Source organism: Triticum dicoccoides, chromosome 7B, assembly GCF_002162155.2.
Source record: "Triticum dicoccoides isolate Atlit2015 ecotype Zavitan chromosome 7B, WEW_v2.0, whole genome shotgun sequence".
NCBI lineage: Eukaryota > Viridiplantae > Streptophyta > Magnoliopsida > Poales > Poaceae > Triticum > Triticum dicoccoides.
Genome location: NC_041393.1, coordinates 165681208 through 165689896, shown reverse-complemented (window position 1 = coordinate 165689896; position 8689 = coordinate 165681208).

The window sequence follows — 8689 nt, the reverse complement described above, 5'->3', positions numbered from 1 at the left end:
AGCCACTCGCCAGCATCGTCGGCGCCTCCCCCTTCGCCACCACGCTGGCGCTCGCCTCCTCGACCTCCTTCCCACCGACGCCTCCCCGCCCCTCTGCCGATCCCGTCTGGAATAGGGGGAGGCCAACCTGACGCCGTCGCCGCGTCGCCTCGCCGACGCCGTTTCGTCCGCATCGCCACCCACCACCGCCGCGGCCACCTCGTCGACTCCACCTCGCCGGTCAGCCTCGTCTTCGACGCGTCGTCCCCGTCCCCCCACCACGAGCCCCATTGCCCCGTTCCCTACGCCCGCAGTGAGCCCTACTGCCTTTCCTCTCCCTCGCGCGACACAACCTTGCGGCGCTGCGCGCTCGCGCGCCTCGCGCTCGTCGCCGTGGCCACTGCGCGTGTGCGCCCTGCGCACGCCCGTCGGTGCGCCTTCCCGTTGCTCCCGTCTCCAGGACTGTGTCGTCCCCCCTCTCTGCCACTCACGGCCACCGAACCCCCCGCGCCCGACGGTCGGCCCGCGCGCCGTCCCGCCCGCGCGCGCTCTGCCCGCTGCTACCCGCATGACGCCGCCGCCTCGGCCCTGCTCGCCGGCGCTCCTGCTCGGGCGACGCCGCGCCCGATCTCACCCCTGTCGGGCGCCCGCTCCTGGCGCGCACACCCATTCGCGCACCCCCGTCCAAACCGGCTAGGCCTCCCCTGGGCCTATGCCAGTGGGGCCCCAGCCCCCAAAACAATTTAAAAAAAGAAATAATAATAATAATAATGAATATATATTTAATTAATTAATTAACTAAATTATTTAACTTAATTAATCATGTTTAGTTAACATAATTAATTAACTAACCTAACTAATCTGTTAATTAAACTAACTAATTTGGTTAATTAGTTATCAGAGTATGACATGCGGGACCCACACGTCAGTTTGACCAGTCAACACCTCTGTTGACTGCTGACGTCATGCTGATGCAATAATACTAATTTCGAATTAACTTAATAATAATAATTTAGAAAATGATTTAAAACTTTAAATATTAATATAAAATAAACCATAGCTCAGAGGGAAAAACTTTCTACATGAAAGTTGCTCAGAACGACGAGACAAATCCGGATATGTAGTTCGTTCGACCGCCACACATCCCTAGCATAGCAAACACGCAACTTTCCCCTTCTGTTTCATCTGTCCGAAAACGCGAAACACCGGGGATACTTTCCCGGATGTTTCCCCCCTTCACCGGTATCACCTCCTACTGCGTTAGGGCACACCTGGCACCGTTACTTGTTATGTCATGCATCGTTATGCATCTGTTTGCATTGTATTCATTGTTTCTCCCCCCTTTTCTCTCCGGTGGACTATGAGACCAAGCTGCTGCTGCACAGTTCAACTACGGAGTTGATGACCCCTCCTTCTTTCCAGAGCAACTAGGCAAGCCCCCCCCCCTTGATCACCAGATATCATCTATTCTTCTCTCTACTGCTTGCATTAGAGTAGTATAACATGTTACTGTTTTGATTGATCCTATTCTGTTGCATAGCCTGTCATTGTTGCTACAATTGTTGATACCTTACCCGCAATCCTAAATGCTTAGTATAGGATGCTAGTTTATCATCATTGGCCCTACATTCTTGTCAGTCTGCCTTGCTATACTATCGGGCCGTGATCACTCGGGAGGTGATCACGGGTATATACAATACATACCTACATACTATACAGATGGTGACTAAAGTCGGGTTGGCTCGTTGAGTACCCGCAAGTGATTCCGATGTGGGGGCTGAAAGGACTGGTGGCTCCATCCTGGTAGAGGTGGGCCTAGGTTCCCGACGGCCCCCGACTGTTACTATGTGGCGGAGCGACAGGGCAGGTTGAGAGAGAGGTGGGCCTGGCCCTGGTCGGCTTCAGCGTTACTTCAATAACACGCTTAACGAGATCTTGGTATTTGATCTGAGTCTGGCCACTGGCCTATACGCACTAACCAACTATGCGGGAAAGATATGGGCACTCGACGTCGTGGTATCAACCGAAGCCTTCGTGACGTCAGCGACTGAGCGGCGCGAGCCGGATTGGAACGTAAGCCTGCTCTTGTATTAAGGGGGATAGTTCTGCTTCCGGCCGCCCTCGCAACGTGCAGGTGTGCAATGGGTGATGGGCCTAGACCCCTGCGCCATAGGAGTTAGACCGGCGTGCTGACCTCTCTGTTGTGCCTAGGTGGGGCTATGACGTGTTGATCTTCCAAGGCCGGGCATGACCCAGGAAAGTGTGTCCGGCCAAATGGGATCGAGCATGTTGGGTTATGTGGTGCACCCATGCAGGGAAGTTGATCTATTCGAATAGCCGTGTCCCTCGGTAAAAGGACAACCTGGAGTTGTACCTTGAACTTATGACAACTAGAACCGGATGCTTAATAAAACACACCCAAACAAGTTCCACAGAAAACCCGGTGATTGCTTTTTCACAGGGCGACGAGGGGAGGATCGCCGGGTAGGATTATGCTATGCGAAGCTACTTGGAGGACTTCACTCTACTCTCTTCTACATGCTGCAAGACGGAGGCTGCCAGAAGCGTAGTCTTCGACATGACTAGCTATCCCCCTCTTATTCTGGCATTCTGTAGTTCAGTCCACCGATATGGCCCTTTACACATATACCCATGCATATGTAGTGTAGCTCCTTCCTTGCAAGTACTTTGGATAAGTACTCACGGTTGCTTTTCTCCCTCTTTTCCGCTTTCCCTTCTACCTGGTTGTCGCAACTAGATGCCGGAGCCCAGGAGCCAGACGCCACCGTCGACGATGACTCTTACTACATTGGAGGTGCCTACTACTACATGCAGGCCGCTGACGACGACTAGGAGTAGTTTAGGAGGATCCCAGGCAGGAGGCGTGCGCCTCTTTCGATCTGTATCCTAGCTTGTGCTAGCCTTCTTAAGGCAAACTTGTTTAACTTATGTCTGTACTCAGATATTGTTGCTTCCGCTGACTCGTCTATGATCGAGCAATTGTATTCGAGCCCTCGAGGCCCCTGGCTTGTATTATGATGCTTGTATGACTTATTTTATTTTAGAGTTGTGTTGTGATATCTTCCCGTGAGTCCCTGATCTTGATCATACACGTTTGCGTGTATGATTAGTGTATGATTGAATCAGGGGCGTCACATCTGTAACAACTTCGCATATGGGAAGGTGGTTGACAATGGGGAGCTTGAGAAGGAGGATGGAACTTGGAGTACTTGGGCAGGGGCTGAGGTGGTCGGCGACGTGGCAATTGTCGGGAGATCAGAGAGGAGGATGATCACGGGGTGGTGATTTTTTTGCACTTCTACATTGTTGTAGCCAAACACAACCATGTGAGATATAAAAATTCATGTCCATGTTGAATGACTCTAACACCATTTAGCTTGAGAACATTGCATTCCCTCTAACAAATAATAACAACGAAACGTGAAATAGTAATCCATAATGTAGGAGATCGAGCCACATCTCATGAAGAAGAAAGCAAACAATGTTGTGGCTTGGATGTTCGTCTCCCTTGATGCCATGGTTGGCACCGATCAAACCAATAAAACATTTTGAAAGAGGATTGACGAATAGCATGCAACCAATGTCAAGGTTCCCTCCAACCAAACAGACACCCGCCAACCACCTTTATGCAAAACTAGTTGCATGTCTGTCGGTGGAGCCGGTCTCATGTACGTGGACATGTAAGTGTTGGTCCGGGCCGCTTCATCCCACAATACTGCCGAATCAAAATAACACGTTGGTTGTAAGCAGTATGACAATCACCGCCCAAAACTCCTTGTGTTCTACTTGTGCATGTCATCTACGCATAGACCTGGCTTTGATACCACTGTTGGGAATCGTTGCATGGAAAAACAAAAAAAATCTACGCACACGCAATGATCTATCCATGGAGATGCATAGCAATGAGGGGAGAGTGTGTCTATGTACCCTCGTAGACCGTAAGCGGAAGTATTTTCACAACGCGGTTGATGTAGTCGAACTTTCTTCGCGATCCACCAATCGAGTACCGAACGCACGGCACCTTCGAGTTCTGCACACGTTTAGCTCGGTGACGTCCCTCGCCTTCTTGATCCAGCAAGACGTCGAGGTAGTAGATGAGTTTCGTCAGCACGACGGTGTGGTGACGGTGATGGTGAAGTGATCTCTGCAGGGCTTCGCCTAAACACTACAAAAATATGACCGGGGGAGTAAACGGTGAAGGGGGGAGCCACACACGGCTAGGCAATTGGCTGGTTTGTGCTAGGGGCGCCCCACATATATATAGGTGGGACGGGGAGGGGAGAGGCCAGGAGGTGCCCCAAGTAGGATAGAATCCTACTTGGACTCCTCCCAAGCCGCGCGCCCCCCTGCCATATATATCGGAGGGGGAAGGAAAGAGGGGGAGGGGGAAGGAAAGGGGAATCCTATTCCCTTTCTTTACTTTCCTCCTTCTCCTTTCCTTCTCCACCTTGGCCGGCCCATATGGGGAGCACACCAGCCCCTTGTGGCTGGTGTGTTTCCCCTCTTGGCCCATAAGGCCAATATCTTTTGCCGGGGGTGCCCGGAACCCCTTCCGGTGACCCGATATGTACCCGGTACCCTCCGGAACACTTTTGGTGTACGAATACTATTATCCTATATATCAATCTTTACCTCTCGACCATTTCAAGACTCCTCGTCATGTCTGTGATCTCATCCGGGACTCCGAACAACATTCGGTCACCAAATCACATAACTCATATAATACTATATCATCATCGAACATTAGTGTGCAGACCCTACGGGTTCGAGAACTGTGTAGACATGACCGAGACACCTCTCCGGTCAATAACCAATAGCGAAACATGGATGCTCATATTGGCTCCTACATATTCTACGAAGATCTTTATCGGTTGATTCTTTATGACAACATACATAATTCCCTTTGTCCATCAGTATGTTACTTGCCCGAGATTCGATCGTCGATATCTTCATACCTAGTTCAATCTTGTTACCGACAAGTCTCTTTACTCGTTCCGTAATACATCATCTCGTGACTAACTCCGTAGTCGTTTGCTTGCAAGCTTATGTTGTGAATTACCGAGAGGGCCCAGAGATACCTCTCCGATACTCGGAGTGAGAAATCCTAATCTCGATCTGTGCCAACTCAACAGACACCTTCGGACATACCTATAGAGCATCTTTATAATCACCCAGTTATGTTGTGACGTTTGATAGTACACAAGGCATTCCTCCGGTATCCGGAAGTTGCATAATCTTATAGTCGAAGGAATATGTATTTGATATGAAGAAAGCAATGGCAGTAAAACTGAACGATCATTATGCTAAGCTAATAGATGGGTCTTGTACATCACATCATTCTCCTAATGATCTGATCCAAATGACAACTCATGTACATGGTTAGGACACCTTAACCATCTTTGATCGACGAGCTAGTCTAGTAGAGGCTCACTAGGGACACGTTGTTTGTTTATGCATTGCCACATGTATTAAGGTTTCCGATCAATACAATTCTAGCATGAATAATAAACCTTTATCATGAATAAGGGAATATAAAATAACAACTTTATTAAACAACGTAAATGTTTTGTTAAAGTATACAAACATATGTGAATATTTTGTAACAATGTGAAAATTTATTACAAGAACATGCACATTTTTCTAGACACGATGAACATTTATTCAAAATACTTTAGTAGCATGAACATTTTATTTGAAGTATGCGAACATTTTATAAAGAGTGAACTTTATATTAAAAGTGCATGAACAATTTTCTAAAAAACGTGAACATTTATTTAATACGAAAATATTCCTATACATTTCCTAAATATTTATTAATTTCTGGAACATCTTTCCAAATTCAGGGATATTTTAAATGCATAATTTTTTTATCAAATTCTTGAAGACATTTTAAGATCCATGAAACATATTCTAAATTAGCAAACCTTGAAAGAAAGCAGGTAAGGCCCTGCCCAAATGCGCCCTACGGACGGTTTGCTACACTACTGGCTAAGATAACTGGAAATAAATGGTCGACGGCGTCGGGGTGCATGTTTGGTCTCCTAATAATGCAATATGGGCGGACTAGGTGCTATAACAACGTGCTATGCGTGGACTTGGTGCTCTCACTTCTTTTTCGAATAATTTGAATTGCTTACCACATACGTCACGTGGTTTGGTGCTCACTATATAGCGACATTGTTATATATCGCTTACTCCAAGACGAAGCACTCGCCTTCAGCGCTTTTGCCTGGGTCATAGCAGTAGCAACACAAATAGGCGGGGTTTCATTAGTTTTGCATTTTTGTGGAACTATTGTTTTGAATGCTTCTGCGTAAGTTTGTCGGGAGTTGTTTCTGTGACCGGCTTTCTTTGTTTTTTCCTTGGATTGTTTTTTGTTTGATTTCTTTTCCCTTTTTCCTTTTCTTATTTCCCTTTTGCTTTTGTATCTTTGTATTTGTATTTAGGTTTGTGTTTGTGTTGTTTTATTATTATTATTATTACTTTTGCTTCTACGGGGTAAAAGACACCTATTTTCTTAGAGCTCCATAAACAAAAAATTTAGACATGTGAACATTTTTATAAAAGTGCAGGAGCATCTCAAAAACATATATTATTGAACAACATGAAAGTTTCATGAAAGTACACAATCTTTTTGTGGACAGCAAGAACATTTTTAAAGTATACAAACATCACAACTTTTTTAATTAAGAGTGCATGAATAATTTGTTTGAACACCATGAACAATTATTCAAAGTACACATACATGTTTTACTAGCACAAAATCTTTTTAAAATATGGAAAGAAAATTATAAACATGAACTTATGTATTAAAAGCGTATGAACATTTTTTGAAAAATAACTTAAAAATTTATTCAAAGCAAGTCAACATATCTTTAAAAGTGTGAACTTCTTTTTTGGCAAAAGTTGTGAACTCTTGTTTTAACATCATTCATGTTTGATGATAAGTACAAGAACAAATTATTTAAAAAATATGAAGATTTTCTTTTTCAAAACATGAACAATTCTTTGAAAAAATACAAAAATAGTTTTGTGAAATAAAAATATGTTTTAACTGAGTACATTAAATATTTTGGAAAAACATATATGTTAACACTTTTGGTTCAAACATGATATGAAGTGTTTTAGAGACATACAATGGAATCCCCAAAGAAGACATGTTTTCTTTGGATATAACTTGTCAACTAGGGTTTACTGATTACATCTTGTTTCTGGTTAGCAGAATCATTATTGCTTTGGAGTTCGCGTTGTCCCCCTGAAAGAATAAAACATGTGCACCTCATTCTGGGATACCATTGTGTGTCTTCAAATTATGTCAAATAATATGTCAGTACGTATTGCCAATTTTGTACATCATGAATATCGTCCAAATATGTTACACGTGTACACGATGATTATTATTTAATTACCTTTATCTTGTGTATATGATTTTATGTTGCTAGATTCAATTGGTCTTCTTGAGATTGAGCGCATTGGCATTCGTGATGTGGTAGGTGTTCCATGTGTGCATGGTTCTCATTGTTTACTATTCTACAAGTTCACGACATGGCAAACAAGCATTCAGTAACACGTGAAATAAGAGAAACAAATCGTTTCGTTAGAGAGGCGACGAGAGACAATAGCCACCACCAGGCGTCCGCCTCCTCTCGCTGCCACCAGGGCGTGACGCCGGTGGTGGCGGGGAGGTACATATCAAGGGGACATGCCATGGAGGTGCTGGAGGGTTGCCGTGGGGCTATCAAGGAGATGTGTGCTCAAGTGGCGGCCTTCATCAGGCGGTGCGGGAGGACGACATTGGTGAACCCAACGGCGGCCAGAGGGATCCATTATAGAGATCTTCATCGATGGAACGACATAGCTGGACCATCAGAGAAGAGGGCGTCGCGGTACGGTTCTAGGCGGCAGTGAACTCAAGATCAGATATGGACCTATCATACAACGACATGAGTGATTCCAGGTTTTCTTTAGGGAGTCTTTGTGGTTTATATGAGGCGATGAAGAGGTGGCGTTGCCCTAGGGTAGGAATATTATTCTCACCGTCCAATTGCCGTTTCGTTGGTGTGTTTTACGTCTCTGAAGGGTGCGTAGAGCTGGGTCTCTAACGGGTATCCCGGGGTCCGGTTAGTTTAGGCATTCGGTACATCGTCTGGATTCGACCGACTTTCTTGGTCTTCAGTGTCTTTGAAGTTTCTACAGGTCCTTATCAGTGTTTTCTTCACCGAGGTGACGATTTAATTCATAGACCAGGACTGCGGACATCTCCTGGTTTGCATCGATGACTTCCCAGTCGCTGCTTCTACAAGCTCTAGAGTTTTAAAAAGTTTGCTCCGCAGAAGCGACATCAAAGCTATGCTCACGGAGCGCCGCCAATGGATGCAGGAGGAAGAAACCTTAGACAACCCCAAGTTTTTAAATGTATTTCTATTTTCCTGTGAGAGTGTGTTTGCAAGGACCTGTGATACTTCATATAGGGCCTTCGACCTTTTTGCAAGAAAAAGAAACAATGTATTCGGCTTCTTAGCCTCTTGCATGGTACTACACATACAAAATATGCCACCACAAGATTTTTGTTGGCTTTTGATACCTATACACATATAAAGTATGTCACTTCAAGATTTTTGTGGGATATTGATACCTACAATGATGGATTCACAATAAAAAAAGATACATACAATGATGTCTAGATGTG